The sequence below is a fragment of the Lepisma saccharinum genome, chromosome 9 (assembly GCF_977018435.1).
Source record: "Lepisma saccharinum chromosome 9, izLepSacc3.1, whole genome shotgun sequence".
Lineage (NCBI taxonomy): Eukaryota > Metazoa > Arthropoda > Insecta > Zygentoma > Lepismatidae > Lepisma > Lepisma saccharinum.
In genome coordinates this window covers 85,270,107-85,293,967 of record NC_139237.1, presented here as the reverse complement: position 1 = coordinate 85,293,967, position 23,861 = coordinate 85,270,107, and the positions used below count along the sequence as shown (strand labels likewise).

The 23,861-nt window shown below is 41.3% G+C and overlaps 1 pseudogene; it reads right to left on the bottom strand.

Annotated features, from left to right (window-relative positions):
* Positions 1–9,117: 9,117 nt before the first annotated feature.
* On the bottom strand, positions 9,118–11,224 carry LOC145992799 (glucose dehydrogenase [FAD, quinone] pseudogene; annotated as a pseudogene).
* Positions 11,225–23,861: the final 12,637 nt, after the last annotated feature.

Genomic DNA, 23,861 nt, shown 5'->3' with positions numbered 1-23,861 from the left:
TTTTACCTAACAAAATTAATTTCAAAGAATTGTTCTGCCTTATATATACACAATTATCAGTCAATATTTTTTGCAGTTTTCTTTTGAATTTTGAAAAGGGCGGTTGCCTTAAAGACAAACGGAGAGCATTCTGAAACTTAATCGACATGTAGTAAAATAGTTTTTGTGTCTTGTAATTAAATCTAAACAATCCCTATTTCTGGTTTGAAAGACATGTGAACACCCTAACTCCTCATAAATGTCAATGTTTTCTTTTATATACTGTAGAGTAGGCATTGGAATACAAAGATAGCAGGAGCTGTCATAATACCTAGTCTAACAAAACTCAACTTCTAGTGGCCACGGCTTGGAAGAACACACATTAATCTTACACATATATTTTGCAATTTTATTAACCTTTTTATGTAATATCATTATTCCTTAATCGACAAAGCCTTGCGGTTAGCTGGGGGGATGCTTAGTTAAGCCTTCGGGTTAGCTGGGGGGATGCTTGGTTAAGCCTTGAGGTTAACAGGGAGGATGCTTGGTTAAGCCTTGGGGTTATCTGGGGGATGCTTGGTTAAGCCATGGGGTTAGCTGGGGGATGCTTGGTTAAGACTTGGGGTTATCTGGGGGGATGCTTGGTTAAGCCTTGCGGTTAGCTGGAGCGATTCTTGGTTAATCCTTGGGGTTAGCTGGGGGGATGCTTGGTTAAGCCTTGAGGTTAACAGGGAGGATGCTTGGTTAATCCTTGGGGTTATCTGGGGGATGTTTGGTTAAGCCTTGGGGTTAGCTTGGGGGTGCTTGGTTAAGCCTAGGGGTTAGCTGGGGGATGCTTTGTTAAGCCATGGTGTTAGCTGGGGGTGCTTGGTTAAGCCTTGGTGTTAGCTGGGGGATGCTTGGTTAAGCCTTGAGGTTAGCAGAGAGGATGCTTGGTTAAGCTTTGGGGTTACCCTTGGAGATGATCCAATGGTTTAACAAGATGCCAATGAGACAGATGGCGGGAATGCTTTGCGAAAATGTTCCCAGCTGGTGGGGATACCATCTCCCTGCACCCCCCCCCCCCACTTCGAGCACTGACCGGGCACGTATGGTCCATCAACCTTTTACTACCTAAGGTAATGAGTTTTTCATGTTCCTCCGCAAAACCTGTCCAGGAATTTGCACAAGTTGTGTGCAAATACAAGTTTGAGGCACGCTTGCGAATTACAAGCAATGTGCTCATTATGTGTCACTTGACAGAGATAGGCAGAAGACACGTTCATGCGCGTCCGAAATTTAATCGGCCATTCACGACTAACACAGAAGACAAACAGATGGCATCGACTTATATTCTCTCTAACTTTATACTAAATTGTTAAGACTCTAATTGTGATTGCCTAGTTGATAAACTAAAGGTCTCAAATCATAGGCGTCGAACCGGCTCGTTGGCCACTTGGAAATTGGCATCTTTCATTTCAAGTTACAGAATGTCAAAAAGCTTGTTATTTTTTAATTTTAATTTTAAGTATTTATTGTCAATAATATAAATACAGTTCAGTATTCAAACACTCAGTAACTAAGTAAAAATGCATTATATCTGTAAAAAAAAAAAAAGAGTGTAAAATACAAGAGCCGAGTTTATCTAGGCCACGGACGTGGCCAAAAATTTTTGTAAGGAGATCAGGCCATTGGTAAAACTTGACAATAGGTCTTTTCTACAGTTACGGCGGGTGTTCTATATGCTGGCAAGGGCAGTGGGGAGCGGGGAATACGCAGCAGACCAACCAGACAACAGCGGTGGCGCCGAGAGTTACGACGTCGAGGGGAGGAACTACTAGATGCAGCTCGTTCTACATGCTGATGCCTTTCTTATCGCGCTGGATTGGTCGCTTCCCCGTTCCCCACTTCCGTTGCCAGCATATAGAGCGCCCGCCGTAACACTGGAAAAGAGCTTTAGTATAACTTATAACATTATTAATTAACCTGATGATGTTTTTGATTTTTATTATAAAATTAAAACTAATAAAAGTAAACCAATTAGTGAATATCCAGCACAACTGTTTACTATTGTTTCTTACATTTAGTACAATTAGTGTACTGAAATGCGTAGTTATTAACTTTTACACACCTTGTTCAAGAAAAAGTTTTGAAGGTTAGGAGGAATTTTTAACAATAGTGTTTATGATTGATTTCCTTTATTTTACTTTGATTTTTGTGCCACCTTTGGCTAATTTGCGAAGATGGGTATGAGTGATGATATGATGAAATTGATGAATGAACACTCACAAACATCCATGCCCAGGCCGGGATTCGAACCCGGGACCCCTGGCGTCGTAGCGCGATGTGCTAACCACTCCGCCAGAGCAGGGGGTCAGCACAATAGTGTTTATGTTGCATGACGTCCCACATAAAGCTCTAAATTTCTGGTATTCTGAAAACTGTAAAACCGTTTATTCTTTGGTTTACTTGGTCGAGTGGTTAGCACATAGCGCTATGACGGCAGGGGTCCCGGGTTCGAATCCTGGCCTGGGCATGGATGTTTGTGAGTGTTCATTCATCAATTTCATCACATCATCACTCATCCTCATCTTCGCAAATTAGCCAACAGTAGCACAAGAAGCGAAGTAAAATATAACAATTCAATCAATCAAATGGTAGAATATCAAAGCATAAACTCGTTCCTGTATTTACAATATTCTTTCGATTTAATGCCTTTTTACTTCGTTATTCTCTTCGAATATTAACTAACTGATGGTAATTTCAGTCATTAACTATAAAAATAACTACCTTTCTCATTTTTGTTACTTGAAATGAACGATACCAATTTCCAGGGGAGGGGAAAGACCGGTTAGAAGCCCAGACCCTGATGACGCCCCTATTCCCAAGATATCAGAGGTACTTTGGTATTATACGGAATACCTCATTTCAGAACTTCTGTTTCCTGTGAAAACAAAAGAAACACTTATGGACATAATAGACCTAACCTAACCTAACCTAAAATTTAACGTAGACAAATGAGGTAGTCTATATAATACTAAGTACCATATCAGTTACTAAATTTGTTGTATAGATGATATATTGATTTACCTGTAGTTGTAAACCCAGCTTCTAAGGGATCAGTCAAACTGAACAAAGAAAGTATATTTAGGCTTCTACTTACCGATATAACCACTTTTCGGTACCACCAGCTTCGGTGACACATGAAACCGGCAATGCTAGAAAATACGGAAGTAGTATTTTATAATATTTCACTTGATCCTTGAAAACTTAGGTTCCCATTACTTACGTACGCGAATACCGAGTATAATTACTATAAGAAAGGAAAGTTAAATTATATAACTCTCCTTTTTCACAGCTTTGTAAGTTAATTTTAACTTCCGGTGTTGCTCTTCAGCATGTACTGAATCATATTGCACTTTCACTGCAGCAAATGGTCGATTGTCATTTTTTTTTGTTTCGGAAGCAAACTAATTGGAGAGAGATAGCCTTGTCATATGATTATTTAGTGATTGGAAAAGTCATTTACAACTTACAAGCACTTGCCGGAAGAAATAATAGTTGCGTTATAGCATGTGACTAAGCCACTGTTCTCAGTTGTCCAAGAATTTCCACATTATTCTTCTTTGTTTACTTGGCTCTTGAAGGTCCGCTTACCATATTTATTAGGATTATGTAACTTCGTACATTGTTCTATATTATTATTAGGGCTACTTCAGCATTTTTTTTTTTTTTTTTTGGAAAGGGTGAAGTGTTCCCTAAATATATATATACATTCATATTATGAAGAAACTAATTAATTAAGGTGCATTTTAAGGACATATTTTTGAATATTGACCATTTCTGCGTGATAGAGATTATTTTGATGGATTTTCGGTCATATTCAGCATATTTTCGCTTTTTCAACCAAGAAATATAGTCATTTTGGAAGTGGATTCGTACTTACTCCCATGTTCACTCAAGGTTTGTTTTAGTGCAGCAAAGTCTTTTTCATTTTTATTTGAAAATTTGCAGAAAGTATTCATTGTGCATTGCAACTCAGGGTCTATAAAGTGACTTAAAAATAGTACGTATGTGAAAACATCTCAGCATTTAGATATTGATGTCTGAAACAGTCCAGTTATAACGGCATATTTTTCAAATCATAGTTTATATTTTGTACAATTTTAGGTCATAAGAGCATATTTTGGTGATTTTTTAAGTCATAAAAATCCCAGCCTTAATTATTATTATACTTTCATTTCGGAATCTCAGTGTTTGTTTTCATGTTTTTATTAAGGGTTATGCATTCCACTTGTTGTTGATTGATTGGTTTGGTTTATTTCACTTCACATTTCTACCACATTTAGAAAATCGCGAAGGTGAGGATGAATAATGATGTGATAAAAGCGATGAAGGGACACACAAGGAACACACATGCCGAGATTCGACGCTGAGACCTCTGGCGTCGTATCGCTGTGTGATCGCCACTCTACAACGGAGACCGGCGCCGCCTTGGTATTATTACTATTATTATTATTGTATTGCGTTAGAATGTACGGGATGACCTGGGGATTTGTTTAAAGAACAACCTATTTTCCAGTAGGTACACCCTGGGCTGCAGGCTAACGAGGCTTTGGCGCCTATACCCACAGACAGTATAATGTGGAACTTGTGTACCCTTTCCTGTTCGTGTGTGTTTATAATGTATCTTTATCACTTTCATTTAATTACTATTTATCTTTTACATTGCGATTAACCAAAACTGGATGGCAAGAGATGTATGATAACACAACAAAATATTACTTTATGCCTTTTTTTCTATCCCATGTCTTTAGGTTAATCTATCATGAGAGATAGTATGTGTGTGTATGAGTGAATCTCACTTGGGTCATTACTGCAGGGAGATCATTGTTCACATTGTAATATTTAGATTGCAAATAGTTCTCTTCCATAAATACAGTTTGGTCCAAAAAAATATCCCCACCCAAAGGTTTTATTGAAACCACATGGGAATGAAAACTAATCTAATTCTATTGAAAACAACGTAGTATTTTTCTACACTATTTATCGTCAATTTTCTTCTTCTACTATCCATTATATTTTTCAATTTTTGTGAAATTTGTCACAACATCTTGTGTTCTATAAGAGCTATGACCACAAGACAGGAGCACGGGTTCCACTCTGAGGGTCGTTAATCTTAAATGGGAATTTTCTCGTCTATATCCCTACATAAGTAGATCTGGGACACACCCTCAGCCTTTCATAAATGGGGGAAACCGCTAAGGGTAAAAGTCGCTCAACAGTGGTGCTATTATAGTCATAACATGCCCTACGTGCCTCATGACACAGGGTAATGCGCAACCAGGAGCGACGCCAGAGCGCACCACTTAATTTTCTTCCGCACTCCTTAAGCACCTCCATCTGATATGTTATAAAACTTAGTGTATAATAAGATGTTTCAATCCAATAATAAAATAATAAAATACTGCGTCCTTGTTTTCAATAGAATTAGGTTAGTTTTCATTCTCATGTGTTTTCAATAAACCCTTTTGGACCAAACTGTATTTTCCCCCTCCTCATAGCCCGTCAGTTCCATTGCCGTGCTAAAAAATTGAACAGTTATTGACCTGTTGTAAGCTGCAATATTATGGATCTTCGTTCTCTCTTGATGCCTACAATTATGAATATTCAAAATATATGATTCGTCACGTACGTCGGCGCATTCTTCAGTAAACTGTAATTTGAAATCATGCTGATTTACATGTTTTGTTTTTTTTTAATTTTAAAACTAAAGTCGTTTGTCTTTGAATTTATAAACCCCAAGGATTTACTCAGCTTTTACATTCTGACGACAGTTTTGGTCGTGTTGCAAAAGCAAATTTAGAACTTACCTTTTCATAAGTAAATTTGGAAAACTTTATGCGAGGGGTCCCCGGTTCAATACCCGGTGGAGGAACATAGTGTTTCGTATCCCACCTTAAACTGTATAGGTCCAGTTCCGATTAGCCTTTCTGTGCATAAAGTGGACTTATAACAAAAATTCAAATTCAAACTCAAAACTTGATGCGGTTGGGAGGGTGTGAATGCGTACTGATGAGCTCAAAAGATCTTTCCAAACTACCTCCAGATTATTTCCTATGGACAAGACTATGGATGGTAAAAATACAAAGGAACGCAACAGATCAGGACTTAACCGACTTACCAGAAATTACAAAGAAATGGTAAATTCATTTTTTCCCCCAAGTTTTATTAATCCATTCTTCGGAGCAAAGAGACAAATTTAATATTTTCTCCTGCACAAAGACTGTACAATAATAATTATTATATCATCTTCTCATATTATTCATAAGATTATTTTCGGATGATATTTTTTACACCACTGTTCATCATTTACTTATCTTGTGGTTTTTGTTCATTTTGAATGGTTAATTTTTAATATTTATGGATTTTAAAAAATCACAAAATTATATTATGAACTACGAACTTATACCATTTGGCTTTCAATGTATACTCTCATATTTGAATAACAATTGGAGTATACCCAAGATCTACAAACAAGAAAAAATGTAAAAATGAGTATCTGGATTATTCAAATGTATTTATTGCCAATATATATATTTTTATAAATTTTATACTCTTCAGTTTTAGTTATAAAAATTAAATACCGTTTAATTATTCTGAACTTTCAGGAAAAAACACTATAAACTGTAGACCAACTAATCACAAGAAATTCGTTTATTTAGTCAAATACCATTATTATTTGACATTAATTTAGATAGGGAGACGCACAAATATTGCTATTTTTTTAAGCTTTTTACCAGAAGGCTTTAAAACAACAATGGCAACACATATAATAGTTCACAATAGAAAATTGGAGCATTCAGTTTTAGAATAATTTGGTAATACCTACATACTCGTATGTTACGTGCAGTTCTTTTTTCCATGAATGACCAAGCCTTTGATGTGTTTAGAATTGAATATTCATTGGCGGTTCACAAGACCATTCAACCCAGTGGTGTTGAATGAGGTATATCTACCATTCCATTTTCGATATTGAGGCTGCCACAAACTTTGGAAGTGACTTCTTTCGCCTTACAATCATGAGTTACAACAGGACAGGATCCCAACTACATTGGTTCATTGCAGTAATTGAACTTGAATATAATGTTATTCTACACAAACTAAATGCAAAATGCGCTGCTCAAAATCATAAGTTGAGTTGGTGTTGAGTTGGTGTTTTAAGTCCACTTTATGCACAGTAAGGCTAATCGGGACTGGACATACAGTTTAAAGTGGGATCCGAACCACTTGTGCCTCCACCGGTATCGAACCCGGGACCCCTTGATTACAAGGCGACGACACTACCACTGCGCCATCGGGGAGGCCTCAAAATCATAAATAGAAGTTTATATTGAAACACTATATCCGGAAGACTAATATACTATAACTCGTATATGTACTGTGCAGTTTTTTTATTCGGATTTTAAGTCCATGTATGTGTATGCAAACGCAAAATGAATTAGACTTATTTTAAGACTGCTTTTAAGACTATTGGCAATTGCACAATACTGAAATGTTGATTGCACCATTTATATAAATTCACATTCCGTAAATGTAGCGTTCTTAATGTGTTTTTAGGGGAGATAAGAAAAGCCATCTCTCTGCAAGCTAGCAAACTTTGTTATTTTCCGTTTCATTGTTATCGTTGTGAAACAGAATATCCAGCTTTCATTTTCACCTTAACAACAACCGAATAACAATTTCCACGTCAAGCATTGCTATAGTAGTTATATTATGGGACCGGAACTTCTGGTAAACTCAGTACCTATCATTTATGTGCGGGACATCAGAAATATACAATGAACTGTAGACGTAGACACCAGTAGCGTAGCGTCCTAATACGCCCATACGCCCGGCGTTCCCTGATTTAAAATTTTAAAAATGCGTAAATGCTGTAAATATAAAGTAAAACGTGACTAATTATATACATGTTTGAGCATAATGGCATTATAAAAGCTATTTTTCGCGATCCGTCTACAACGCTCCACTAACAGCTCTCCTTGTAGCATTTCTCTAATGTCTTTGCTTGCCGGACGCCGGCTAGGTTTGACGTACGGGACCATGCCTGCCTGTAGGCAGAGAGAAGGAGGGAAAGCTTGTGGCTTGGATCTCTACAGCACGGGCGAAATGCTCTCGCCATACCCGGGCGTAAGGAGACCTGATTGGTTCTAGGGGCCATGCCCCGATTCAAGGCGCTGTACTTCCGATGCAGACGACAGAAGTAGAATTCGTACCCGGTTTTTCGCGCTCGTGCCTCTGCTCATGCTGTGTGATGCTACAATACGCAATATTGACTGACGTATCTTTCTTTAATGACCACTGCATCGTGTAATTTATCGCAAGAACAGTGAAGTGCATTAAAAACTAAAAGAACAAAAAAGTTTTTGTCAAACAAGTTGATAAAGTCCTCGTGGTAGAAGTTCAGCCTGTGGCTGCTCTACCACCTAACCCACAAAACTATTTATTTTAAAAAAAATATTTTTTCGTTAGTATCTAACTGCCTAATATTGTGCCAGTGGAAATGTTTAGTATTCGTTTCAAAACTCTTAACATTGTATGATCTCTTGACAAAATTATTTTAAAATGTTTATCAGCATTCTCAAGATACAATAAACAGTGGTCTGAAACTCTGAATTACTACTAATAGGCACTGTTACGTCAGTAGAGTGTACGATTGTTGGATCATCCACCCCCCCCCCTTCGTGTCAGTGTGTTTTGCACAGCGCGAGAGGTTTCCGGTTCGAATCCCGAGCCTACGCATGTTTGTTCTTCGTGAGTGTCTCTTCATCAATATCATCACTTATATTCATATTTGCAATTAGCCAAAAGTGATAGAAAGCGAAGTAAAATAAACCAAATCATTCAATAGTTGTATCATCCACAACAATGAAGTCTACTGTTGTTCTAAAGGCGCTTGTGATTGAGGTAGGTTTTTTAATTACTTGCGTCATGCCGAAAGGTTTCCTTGATTATAAAATACTGTTTTGCTACACATGTGTTACGTGTGGAGAAAAATACTCCGAATGGTGTGCGGTGTTTCTGACTTGAGCAATCTAATTAAAAATGGTATAAAACACCAGTGCTCCAAGCATTTATTGCACACTGAGGCATCTTATTTTCTACATAAAACAAGCATGGATCATGTTTTATCGGAACCCGGCTGACTTAATGTAATAAACACAATGAGATTGTGATTTTAAATAGACAATACATATGTCGGCTAATTCCATAAGTAAACTCTTAAGCAAAAAAAAAAAGGCCTACCCTTCCTTCTAACTTGGCGTTCCCATCCGAAATGCTCATGCTACGCCACTGGTAGACACACGGTGCCTCATTCTCGTTTAGATAAACTGCATATTTGGAATTTACTTTCGACCGAATTAAATACGTAGTTTCAAGAAGTTCAGTTTATAATTTCCCCCATGCTTCCTTAATCAAGTCCGCTCCTTTCTCGCCAATCATATAGCAGGGTGTGGTCAGATGAGCACTTGGAATACTGGGTAAAATGGAAGCGTCAATAACACGAAGCCCTTCCACCCCGTACACCTTCAATTCCGGACTTACAACCGCGTCGAGGTCCCAAAACGGGCCCATTTTACACGTCCCACATTGATGATGTATGGGGAAAGTGAAGTGTCTGATGGAACATTCCCAGTACTCGTCTGTGCCAAACTGCAGATGTTGGCAACCAGCGACTGGCATTCGGTAAAGGGTCGAGTCGAATTTCTGAAACGCTTTCGTTTCGCTTAGTGCAATGATTTTCTTTATTCCCTGGATCATTATTTCGATATCGCGACGCTCGTCGAAGTAATTATGATACATGAGCGGTGGATCAAAGGGGCTTTTGCTTCTAAGCTTGATCCTACCTCTGCTTTGAGGTCTCATTGTCACAGGAACAGCACACCACGAGTCCTTACCTAGAATCGGTCTAAATATTGAGTCGTAAGTTTCTTCTGTTACCCCTAAACCTAACTTTATACTTGGGAACATTGTCTCTGCGTTGATACATCCGCTTGCAAGTAGTATCTCGACATCAGGTCGATCGTTGCTTGTATTCGCGAAATGCGTGTGTTCCCAGCCTAGAGCTTCAACAGCTCCTGGAATGGTTAGGGGTCCAGTGTTCTTATTGAAATAGTCGAGGAAGACCTTAATGTTATATGTTCGGCGATCTAATAACGTCACGGAATCGTTCACAAGAAACACCGCTGATACGGAGGCCACATGATCTTGAAGATTGTATCCAACCTTTAAGTCTTCTACAACAGGGATCCCTAATTCTTCCAGATGCGCGCGTGGTCCTATTCCCGTCAGCATCAAGATCTGTGGGGAATTGATGGCACCAGCTGACAGAATCACCTCCCTTCTGCTTCTCACAGTTTGCACTCTTCCGTCTCTAAAATACTCCACTCCGTATGCTCTTCTGGTGTTTGGATCGATAAGGACTTTGGTAACAAGTGCACGTTTTGCTAGATGGAAGTTGGGCCTGTTCCGTATAGGCCTGAGAAATCCCTTTCCCGCACTCACTCTGCTTCCTTTCCTTGTAGTAGCCTGAATATAAGAGTATTTTGATTGGCTCTCCCCATTGTAGTCCCCACCTTTCAAACCTCTCTCCCTTGCAGCCTCGAGAAATGCAGTTCTAATTGGTGTGTGGTAGGGTATTTTCTCTATAGGAAGATAACCACCAGTAGAGTGATATGTGGAGTTTGCAAGCTCAGGTATTCTCATATCTTCAAATTTCATAAAGTATGGTAACAGGTCGTCGTAACCCCACCCCCAGTTTCCTTTAGCTTTCCACTCATTATAGTCCTGCCGCTGGCCCCGGGTGTTGATCATGTAGTTGAGGACAGATGATCCACCCACAGCTTTGCCGCGAGGCCAAGAACAGCGTCTGTCTTTCATTCCCAGACAAGCAGAATCGGATGGCTCCGTCTTGTAGCCCCAGTTGTAGTCTGTGAGCTGGGCGTAGCTCGCGAAGATGGGAATGTCCGTCAGGGAGGATTCATCCTTCCCTGCCTCCAGAAGAAGGACTTTCCACCCTGGGACTTCCGTCAGTCTGTTCGTAACCACCGATCCCGATGGCCCAGCTCCCACCACGATGAAGTCGTACTCCTCAAGAAGGTTCCTCCTGTCCCTGACTTTGGCTTCAGGATCGGTGACAGCTTTCCGGTATTCTTGCAGCATTCGTTCCCAAAACTCAATCTTTGCTATGCCGTGGATTTCCGCGAGGAGCAGAAGAAACGTTGATAGATACAACGCATATGCTTCCATCTTCGCTGACTTGATGCGTGATGTATAGGAGATCTAAAAGTAGATGAAATATTTAAAAATATTATACATGTATAATACGTATAATATAATACATATAATAAAAATAAATATATTGTCATTGCCTAACATTTAAATTCACATTAAATTTGATTGTATTAAAATTATTCAGTGTTCAGTGAAGCTGTGTTTGTATTATATTATTTTTATCGATACAAAAAGTTATGCTTCATTTACTCTCATATGGATTTCATATTTGTACAACTTATGTAATTAATCCTAGTGTTCATCGACTATTGTGTGACGTATAATACGTTTGTATTTGAAAGTATTTAGCGATACTCTGTTGTGATTGTACTATATTGTGTTTGTATTTTGTTCTGTTACTTTGTATAACATATCTACTGCCATCTCTATATTTTTCTTTGTATTTTGTGATTTTGTAATTCTGTAGTTCTGTATTTCTGTAATTTTTAAAATGTATATTTATTTTTTATTATATCTGTTTTTAAAATGATTCTTTATAAATGAAACAATATGTTCTGTTAAGGATCTTTGCTAAATAAATAAATAAATGTGGATCAAAACAAATTATAATCATAATTTCTAATACACTAATAAATCCTTCACAAATAATATAAACCAGTTGTAGCTCTAAGTGTGTTTGAACATCTACCTCTATCCAACTGAATAGAGTTAATGACGCAAGTGTTAGTGTTGGTCTTATAGGTATTTATGCTGACCCCCGTGTGGGAGTGGTTAGCACTAGGGATGGCCAAACGGATCCGGGTCCGAAAGTTTCGGATCTGGATCCGGATCCGAATGTTCCGGATCCGAAAATCCGGAACCGGATCCGAGATTTTAGTATCAAAATCCCATTATAATATTACCACACCTTAAAAGGTATTATGATCTTCGATTACAAAGAAATTTTTCATTAGTTAGTCTTACAATATTTTTTTTCAAGTGTTGTTCCTAAAATACTTTGCTACGCATTGGCTATAAATTCCAATTTCTGCCAACAATCCCCTAACACACTCGTGCACAAAAATAATCTTACTTGTTTAACATAAAATGTCAGAGGTGATTTTGTAAATGCCATTGAAACGAATATGTAGCCTATTCATTCGAATGTATTGGAAATGGAAACACACATAAATGTGAGACATTCCATTCCAGGATGAAACCTTTAACACATATAACAAGATAGAAATGTTATACAAAAATTATACAATTTTTCTACAGTTACAGTTTTACAAATTAAAATAAAACATTATAATATATGCAGTGTTATATAATTACAAACTAACAAGGGAGATTATCTAAGTCTCCCCCTCCGATTTCCATGAAACTTGGCATATGTATAGAGGGGCCCAATGGAAGAAATACGTGTTTTTTTGTTTCAGCTAAAAAATTGTTTTAGGGGGCAAAACCCCCTCAAATGACAAGATAAGGACAAATTTAAGTAGACATTTGACCTCTGTGTCCCCCTCCGATTTCCATGAAACTTGGCAGGTGTATAGTGGGGCCCAAAGGAAGAAATACGTGTTTTTTGTTTCAGCTAAAAAACGGTTTTACGCAGCAAAACCCACTCAAATGTCAAGATGAGGACAAATTGAAGTGGGGATCTGACCCCTGTGTTGCCCTCCGATTTCCATTAAACTTGGCAGGTGCGTGAATAAACGGGCCCAAAGAAAGAAATGTGTTTTTTTGTTTCGGCTAAAAAACTGTTTTAGGGGGTGTAATGATGCGATCATTACTGGATCCTTTTTATGTTATAAATTGTGTATGGCTATGTATTCCTGTACTTTTGGGTTCTTGGCCGTTGGGGAGCGGTAAGTTTCCAGTAACGGTTTAGGTCATTAGCGGGGCCTATAAATAGGAAGGGCAGAGGAGCAGTCGGCCTCAGATGTTTGGCGGAGTACAGCAATGTAAGAGGTATCTTTTTCTCTGAGGGGAGCGCCTGGACGAGCTTTCTTTCCTTATTATGTGAACCGACGGCGGGGATGTTAACTTTCTTTCTTTTAATACACACACTTGCTCTTTTCACATTATTCCAATAGTTTATTTCATGTGGGAAACCGGGTACACAACACACATACCTTCAGCCACCTTTTTTGGTACTGAGGGTTATATTTTTTTTTACTCGTGGAGCCAGTGGCTACGCGAGTCTACACACTCTCTTCGGGAAGGGGGGACAGGGCACACCGGAATGTAATTTTGTGAATAACGGCCAAGAATTAACTTCTGTAAATATAATATGAATAAACCTATATATATCTAAAAGGAAATGGGCGTTAAGTTGTAATTTGAAGAGGTACGTGTCTATTGCCTAAACTAGCATCCACAGAACTTCAGGTACTGCAAGTTTTGAACCTCGGGACAAGGATTCAAAAATGTATGGTTGTGTATATTGTGTATGTTGCTGAGAATCAGCTTAAAAGCACAAAGTATACCGTTACATACTGGGGGCTCAGAGTCGGGATATTTTTTTGTGAAAAGTACTGAAGGCATTAGTTATTGTGAAGTGGAAAGAAAATAATAGAAGACAAAATGGCAATTCAAATAGACAGGGAGCTCATTAGCAAGTTGCTAGGTAATACGAACTTGGAAGGAAGGCGTGAGGAAGATATTGTGGGGGAACTTCAGAGACTTTCTCTAAATGTTACACAAGGAACTTCGATAAGGGCCTGCGAGGAAAAAATGAGCAAAATCTTGGAAAAAAGCAACATTAACATTCCGATCTTTAAGGGAAACGTCGGCGATGTAAGTCCACACGATTATTTGTATGAATTACGCAGTTATCAGGAAATCATGGAAATTGGGGATACTTTTCTCTTAGATAGAATCTTGCCGCTTTCGTTGAAGGAAATCGCTGCAGATTGGTTCAGATTTTCGAGACCATTCGGCACTTTTAGGGAATTTGAGAAGGCGTTCTTGGAAGAATTCTTTAGTGTCGATTACGACTCGGAAATAGCAAGGATCATTCAGAACAATTACCAGTCACCAGACCAGTCTCTTCTTGCATTTATTCGACACACCAGGAAGCTTTTTGCAATGAGGGAGAAACGGGGAACAGAAGACGAGGTCATCCAGCACGTTTTGAAATTTTCCCACCCTAAATTCAGAACGCACCTGTACGATAGAACCTTTGCAACCTTGAAAGATCTGGAGATTCGCGCTATGGACATTCAAAAGAGATTGTATTCAGAAGCCCTGTACTATTGTCCAGAACTGAGGGACAACACTTCGCCGCATCTGTCTGCCATGCCGACTTCAGCGAGTGGCACAAGGCAATTAGCAGCCGCGGGGACAATGAACACTTTCGGCCGCGTGGGAACAGAAGTATCAATGAGTGCCATAAATCCGGGTTTTTTCAACCGCTTGAGCCTTTCCGGGAATATTGGAACCCCGTCGAGAGCAGAAGAACCGGCGAGGAGAAGGGGGTATGATGGTCCGCAGAAGGGCGCCACCTGTGCCGTCTCTAAAGATACCGTTAGACCAGAACAGATAACTCCGGTTCTTGCACACGTAAAAGGAAAGTGAAACAGGGGGAGGAATAGGGAAATACGTAACTGCAGAAATTTCACTTCTGGCGACAAAAAACCGTTAGTCACCTGTAAGGTTCAGGGAAAGGACTTCACGCTATATTTGGATTCTGGTGCGTCTGTGAGCACCGTGTCTGTTGAGATCGCAAGAGAACTGGAAAAACAAGGAAATAAGATTAACAATAAACGTATTAATATTTCTTTGGCAGTAGGCTCTGTACAATCATGTGGGGAAATGTATCTTACTGTACATTTGAATGGGATGAAATTTAAGCATAAATTCGTCGTTCTGCGCAATTGTTTCACGGGATTTATCGCAGGTCGTGGGTTCATAAGGAAGGCCGGCATATCGCTACATTTGAAGCAGGGAGGCTACAGTTTTGAGGACAGTAACGTCATTCATTTATTTTCTGCGGAGAAGAGGGAAGTGGGAAAGAGGCTTCCGTTCTCGCAGCAGGGGAGGACGTCGACTGTGGAAGCTGGAGCTGGGCTAACCGCGACGATGACTGCGACGATGGAAAGAAATGAAACTGTAGCTGAAGCAACCGCGACGATGGGAAATTGCAAACCACACCCCGGAACTGAGGAAAGTGCGAAGCAAATGAGGAAGCAACAGAGGGAAAATTTGCTTCGGAGCACAAAACTGCCCATGGTTCGTCTCTCTGGAACTAAAGATATGGAAAATTCTTCATTGTTGCCATTCTCTGCCACTGAGGGAAATGAAGAATACAATTCTGAGGAGCCACGTAGGTTTCTGGACACAGCCTCCCTCATTTCCGAGCAAATGAAAGACAAGTTTCTTGCTGACGTAGCGAGGGCTACAAGGAATGAGGAGGTGGAAGGAACGAAGAAGTACAAGGAAAAGGTAAAGACCCAGGCCAAATCTTCGTACTTCGACAACGAGGGAATTCTTAGGAGAAATTTGCCTACGGAAAAGTACAAAGAGAAGGGAAAAGGGAAAATATGGGCACCTACTTCTCTACGTTCGCAAATTCTCGTGTCGTTGCATGATAATGCATTCGTTTGTCATCCTGGGAGATTGAAAACGTTAGCGAAGGTTAGGGAACAATACACTTGGATAGGCCTAACTAAAGACGTTATCCAGTATTGTAAGTCGTGCCAGCCATGCTGCGTATTAAAAGATGACAGGAATAAGCAAGATTTCATGTCAAGTAAGGAGGAAACGAAATTCAGGATGGAAGACGCCAAGAAGAAAGCTTGTGATAGGAAACGCCGAAAATGCACGTTTCAGGTGGGGGATAAAGCTTGGCTTAAGGAACTTCCTATCTCTGGTAAGGCCCGCAGAGTAACCAGTAAATTCTCGGGGAAGTCCTCTGGATCACACGCAATTGTGGAGCAAACTTCGGCAAATACTTTCAAAATGAAACACAGCGGGGACGGAAGAATATTGAGAGCCAACAGTGACCAGTTAAAGCCTTATTCTTCGCCACCTGACTTTGCAAGGAAAGTAGCCGAACCCAATTCAGCAAAGAGAGCGCACGTAACTTCGGCAGGAGGAGCAAGACGAAGATATATCTTGGATGCGTTACAAGCTGAGAAACAGATTCTAGTCTAATTTCAAAGGGGGATTTTTTGTAAATATTGTACATAGGGACTTATCTATCTTTTCTTTATTCTATCTTTCACTTATTTTCTCTACCTCATACTTCATACAGTACTCGTGCAAACGTTTCGTTCCGCAGTCAACAAAAGTAACGCAAAGTTAGTGCGTATTTTTTTACCGCGTAATTTCGTCGAGAAGTCGAAGTTCGGTGGCGAGTGAACGCAGTTCTAGCGCCGGGCATAGCAGTGACATCTTCGGATGTAGAGCCTGTTCGATCCATTCACGTGGAAACCGGTCGAAGCGGTGACTTCCGATCTCGGCAGGAGCGCAGAGCAGTGGCGTTGCCGGGAGTCGAACCAGCAGCCTTGGTGACTTGGATGGATTTCCAGGAGACTGTCTCTCATTGGTCCAGGAGGAAGGATGGAAGAGATGCTGAGTGGGTAAGAATCGACGTGGGTTAACTAGCTCCAGTGCTGACGGAAGATCGCGGATCTCGAAGTACACTTGTGGACAAAATTAGAGTGAACATTGACTGTCAGTGTCGTGTTATCTAATGAAAGTGTGTTTGTAGTGAACAGAAACTGCGGACAAGTGTTTTGTGTATATTATTATTATTTTTTCTAGGTTACAGAACTTTGATTTTCCTCTCTTCAGGAAGGGGGGACTATGTAATGATGCGATCATTACTGGATCCTTTTTATGTTATAAATTGTGTATGGCTATGTATTCCTGTACTTTTGGGTTCTTGGCCGTTGGGGAGCGGTAAGTTTCCAGTAACGGTTTAGGTCATTAGCGGGGCCTATAAATAGGAAGGGCAGAGGAGCAGTCGGCCTCAGATGTTTGGCGGAGTACAGCAATGTAAGAGGTATCTTTTTCTCTGAGGGGAGCGCCTGGACGAGCTTTCTTTCCTTATTATGTGAACCGACGGCGGGGATGTTAACTTTCTTTCTTTTAATACACACACTTGCTCTTTTCACATTATTCCAATAGTTTATTTCATGTGGGAAACCGGGTACACAACACACATACCTTCAGCCACCTTTTTTGGTACTGAGGGTTATATTTTTTTTTACTCGTGGAGCCAGTGGCTACGCGAGTCTACACACTCTCTTCGGGAAGGGGGGACAGGGCACACCGGAATGTAATTTTGTGAATAACGGCCAAGAATTAACTTCTGTAAATATAATATGAATAAACCTATATATATCTAAAAGGAAATGGGCGTTAAGTTGTAATTTGAAGAGGTACGTGTCTATTGCCTAAACTAGCATCCACAGAACTTCAGGTACTGCAAGTTTTGAACCTCGGGACAAGGATTCAAAAATGTATGGTTGTGTATATTGTGTATGTTGCTGAGAATCAGCTTAAAAGCACAAAGTATACCGTTACAGGGGCAACCCCCTCAAATGTCAAGATGAGGACAAATTTAAGTGGGCACTTGACCCCTGTGTCCTCCTCCGATTTCCATGAAACTTGGCAGATTTTTAGAGGGGCCCAAAGGAAGAAATACGTGTTTTTTTTTGTTTCGGCTAAAAATCTGTTCTAGGGGGCAACCTCCCCTCAAATGTCAAGATGAGGACAAATTGAAGTGGGGATCTGACTCCTGTGTTCCCCTCCAATTTCCATGAAACGTGGCAGGTGTATAGAGGGGCCAAAAGGAAGAAATACGTGTTTTTCTGTTTCAGCTAAAAACTGTTTTATGGGGCAAAATCCCCTCAAATGTCAAGATGAGGACAAATTGAAGTAAGGATCTGACCCCTGTGTCCCCCTCCGATTTTCATGAAACTTCGCAAGTGTATAGAGGGGCCCAAAGGAAGAAATACCTGTTTTTTTGTTTCGGCTAAAAAACTGTTTAGGGGGGCAAAACCCGCCTCAAATGTCAATATGAGGACAAATTGACGTGGGGATCATCTGACCCCTGTGTCCCCCTCCGATTTCCATGAAATGTGCAGGTGTATAGAGAGGCCCTATTCCCCCTGTTTCTTCCTATGCCATATTTACGTGGTTTCGGGGTCAGATCCCCACTTCTATTTCTTCTCATCTTGACATTTGAAGGGGGGGGAGGTTTGCCCCCTAATACAGTTTTTAAGCTGAAACACAAAAACACGTACTTCTTCCTTTGGGTCCCTCCATACACCTGCCAAATTTCATAGAAATCGGAGTGGCACACAGGGGTCAGATCCTCGCGTCAATTTGTCTTCATCTTGACCTTTGAGGGGGGTTTTGCCCCCTAAAACATTTTTTTTTTTTTTAGCTGAAACACAAATACACGTATTTCTTCCTTTGGGCCCCTCTATACACCTGCCAAGTTTCATGGAATTCGGAGGGGGAGAATTAGACCTCCCTTGTAAGTGTATTAATTAATTACAAATCGCGCACGCGCACACACACACTATATATATATATATGTGTATGTATGTATATTATATATACATGTATATTAGCAGGTAACAATATGTTATAAACACATTCTTACTTTCCAAAGAAGAGCATGTGGGATGGCAAAACGGATCCGGATCCGGATCCGAAAGTACCGGATCCGGATCCGGATCTGAAAATTCCGGATCCGAGGATCCGGATCCGAAAAATATTAGGATCCGGATCTGGCCATCCCTAGTTAGCACAGCGCCACACGACTCCAGGGGTCTCGGATTCGAATCCCAACATGGGTGTTCCTGGTGAGGGCCCATTCATCAATTTCATCATATCGTCACTCATCCTCTTCGTCATGATTAGTCAAAAGTTGCAGAAGAGCGAAGTAAAATGAAACCAATCAATCATAAATTATAAGGGCGAAGTTCCGATTAGCCTCTCTGAGCATAAGGTGAACCTAAAACAAACTTAAAGTTAAAGTACGTCACTGTACGCAATATATAACAGATACAAATGTTTATGTCTGGCGGTCTACGAAGTTATTGTACTATAACAATAAGTAAACCAACCCTTGATGACGGTACGAGCCTTATACCTAGTGTGGCGATAAATACTGTTACAAACTTTCGGCTTGGAGTGTACATCCGGTAGTCAGGCTCATGAGCCATGCTTTCCTGAAGTTCACTCCTGACCATTGTGTGTTCATCTGTGAAAGAGCAAGCGTGTATCTTCTTGTGCTTAGCATGGAGTGGGGCGAATATGAAAACAGAGTAGCCGTAATTGCTCTGCATATGGTTGGGAAGTCACTCACTGAGATTTTCCAGCCCCTAAAAATCCCGAAGATCAGCAAAAGGTTTGTGTATCAGACAATCCAGAGATTCACTGAGACTGGTAGCATGAAAGATCGCCCAGGAGTTGGTCGACTTCACAACGTATGAACAGCTGCGGCTGTTAAAGCAGTGCTGGCTCGCATCCGCCGAAATCCCATCCGGAAGCAAGTGATAATGGCACAGGAGCTGAACATTTCACAACAATCAATGATCAGGGTACTTAATGAAGACCTTGGAATTGAAGCTTACCGGTGGAGTACTGGAAATTTCCTGACGACGCAAGTGAAGAAGCAGAGGGAACTGAAATCGAGACAGCTCCTGCAGCGGTACGTTGCCAATGGGCATTTCAGGATTATCTTCACTGATAAGAAATTGTTCACCACTGAATAAAGTTTTAACTGCTAAAATGAAAGAGTATATGCTTCAAACTCTCGAGAACTTTGTCAGAGAATTCCCAAAAATCAGAGATGTCACCAGCCCTCCTCAGTCATGGTTTGGTGGGGGGTGAGCTATGAGAGTTCCACCAGTCCTCATTTTTTTTTTTTTAGAAAAGGGCTTAAAAGCCGTGCGAAAGTGTATGTGGAAACTGACCTCGACCCTCTCGTGACACTGGTGAACCAAACAATGTTTCACAATGAATCCTGGATGTTTCAGAAATATTCTGCCCCAGCTCATAAGGCAAGGATGACGCGACGGTGACTGGAGACCAGTGTACTCGATTTCATCTCCACTTGTGATTGGCCATCTGATAGCCATGATCTCAGTACCTTGGACTACAAACTGTGCCCAGAGCTAGAGGGGACTGTCTGGAAGAAGAGGCACCCTATAGAAAGTTAAAAGCGCTCTTGATAGCAGCAGGGGCGGACTTTCCCATCAAGACCATCCGTGCTGCAGTAGATGTCTGGCCAGGGAGACTTCGAGCCTGTGTGAGGGGGAAAAGTGTACATTTTGAAAACTGATTGGTGCTATTTGTGTGTAATATATGTAAGTGTAACATACTATAAGAACATTTAAAAATCTGAAACCATATTCAATTTATTCACAAAATAGTGTGTAACAGTGTAACGAGTGCATCCACGGTCCCCGAAATGACGTGTCAATCATACCCCGGCACGGGGCCAAACGTCGTTATGTGTACGGGAGACCGGTCGTGACTCACGGTCCAGTTATCAAGTTCGGTACTGAGACGGTCGTTTATTGTCATACTATTGCGAGGCGGAGATTAATACCTTGAAATGTTACACTGTTTTGTTTACCTTTGATATGTAGATTCGAACATTCATAAAACACTAATAGCATAATATCTGGTACCTGAAAAACGTCAAATAACAACACTGACGAACGGTAAAAAAGTGAATATATATTGTAACAACAAAGAAATATTGCAATCAACAACTGTTTACAAAGCCTCCTCAAACGCTCACTCATTCACTCTCTCTCTCTTTCACACACATGAGGTATTTTTACATGTGAAGTATGGATACAAATCATGGATCTCATTAACATACCATTCCTTTTAATTTTAAACCTTTATGTGAATTTAGGGCATTCGTCTGCCAGCTCCTGTGCTCTTTTAAATTAACTTAAGTGCCAGCCCTCGGAAAGCGGTTAACTAAGACAATTGGGTCGGCGTGGTTAAACCTTTCGTTCCAATGAACGTATGCATCCAGTCGTGAGCACGACATTATAAAAGTTTCTCGGACGGGGGTGTTACACATAAGCCTCTCTCGTCCAATGAGAACAACTACTCAATCACATAGTGATGCAAAAACTTAATTGGCTCCAGCTGCCGGAATACACTAATCAATCGTCGGCGCGAGCAAAAATTACCTTAAAAACCACTATGCAACAAATAATACTATTTCACGCACACGACCTTACAATAAAAACAACTACGCTTTCCATAATTAAAAAGGACTCATCAGTCAACTATTGACAAATTAAATGGCGCGACGGGGCGGTCGGTTACACAAGAAATGGAGCACACTTTGACAATTTATACTAAATATTAAAGAAATGAAATGGAGCTTCTAACCCTGATTGCAGACAATTAAATTAGAACATCTGAACATGAAATTACCCTTTTTTATAACAATACCAAAACAATTTTTAGACGCGGAAGTTAGGTTTGGGTTTTCCTGAGTAACTTTGCAAATAAGTGAGACTTCGGCGTTAACTGTACGGTGTTGATACTGACGACGCACGTTTACATGTACATGAGACCCTCTGACGTATACTGTACCAGACTCTGCTACATGGCGTGGTCCTTCATCTCTCCTGGACGCGGGACTTGCACACGGTTCCTTTGTGGCGAAATTGTCCTCCGAGGTCGATCGCGACGAAGAATAATTGCGACGATATGGTGTACTTGCACCTCCTCAGAACTTCGGGCGTTCCTCTTGTCACTAGCGTCGGGTGTACGTGGTCACGCGTCGGTTCGGAATCTCTCTGGTGACGGGCTTCGATTCGGCGTCGTCTGGAAGCGTCGTTCTGGAGTCGTCCTTCAATCTCTCCCTCTGGCTTCGATCGGCGTCGTTCTGGAGTCGTCCTTCAATCTCTCTCTCTGAAGACGTCCTTCGGGCTTTGGTTGGGACGTCGATCTGACGGCGTCCTTCGGGCTTTGGTTGGGACGGCGATCTGACAGCGTCCTTCGGGCTTTGGGCAGTGTTTGGTTTCGGCGTCGTCTGACTGGCTTCGGCGTCGTTGCAGGCGTCAGGGAAGCGACGGCCTCCCTTCTCAATCTTCTTTAGCCCTCCATCCTTATGTAGTCCACGCTTGGCAAAAACAAATCACCGCGTAATCTTCACCAAAATAAGGCGCACACTGGTAACTCTCTATCTGCACGTTGCTCACAGTACGTAAGGAAACAAAGTTCACGGACACAAAGCAATGATCACGCGAGAGTGTAGCGCGGAGATGCTCTCTCTGTGAAATCCGGGTCAAAACTGTGTTTGGGATGGTAGCACCGCCTATATATAAGAGATTCGAATTCTTCCGTTGAACAGGACGCTCTAGTGGCTTGGCTTCGCTTTCTCAGGGGATGGAAATGACCTCTCTCCATTGTCTTGAAACGCGGTCAAGTGCGCGTCGTCGATCCTTGCAGGCTTGAGCTCCAGCTGATCTCTCTGGTCATCCGTGAACATGGGTTCGAACGCCCGCTGCGACTCGAGCCCGGTAGCGGCGAAAATAATCTTTCCTTATCTCCGCGTTGGTGCAAATATGTCATGTTCTAAGCGGCGGCTGTCACTCAAGAAAGACCCGTCCCCAGTTTCCGACGTCTGGCTCGGATACGAGTTTATTCACAAAATAAGATCAAACCTCACACTTTCATGTTTGTGCATAAAATGAATCAATAAACAAAAAATAATTTATATCGAACTGCGTTTCACATGTCACTAGATACCGTGATATCTCGCCCTCCTTCCGATCAAAAAATTCTGTAGGCGAATAAAATTTTTCACTACTCAGGGGCATGAAATTTTGACTACAAATTTTTTTAACACCCTGTACAAAAAAAGTCAACCAGTTCGATAACACAAAACACATGATATAAATGATACCTCCGATTTACATTATAAATATACATTTTATACACTCTGGGTATGGCGCAATGTTATTTTATACTTCTAAAATGGCGCGATGTCGCTTAACCATGTTTCGCCATCCCATTCCTCCCTTCGGCGCTGACGACCTGACGGGCCCGGCTGTGGAGATGTGTTGCTGGGATTCGGCCCGTTCGCGTTTCGCGTCGGGCTCCTTTGAACCCTCGGCGGGCTGCGCCTTGTGTGCCCGTTGTCAGAACGCGGGCTCTCCGGTCTACTGTCGGGGTGACGTTGATAATAACCATTGTTCACTCGCCCGTTGTAAAAGTTGCTGTCGCCGCTGTTGCCATGGTGACCCGGCGAACTGCGAGTCTGACCACCTCGACGTCTCTGTCCCCGATACTGGCGTCTCTGTCGTGGCGAAGGCGGATCCTCTCGAAGCTGGCGAACTTCGGCTCCTGGAGCGCGTTGCTGCCCATCGTAACTCCTCTGAACGAAATGAACGCGTGGGTGCTTGTTTCCCCGGTTTCCTTCATCCTCCGGTCGTCTCCTTTTGTTCCATCTGTCACTCCGCATCCTCTCGCGTTCCTCTTCGCACTGGTTCAGGTTCTCGAGCGTGAGCGACATGGCTTCTGCGTCGAAAACGCACGCCCCGTTGAGATGCCGTCTTATCTCTTGCGGGTAGTGATAAATTAGGGCCGCAATTATCTCCGACGTGGTCATCTGTGGCTGGAGAGCC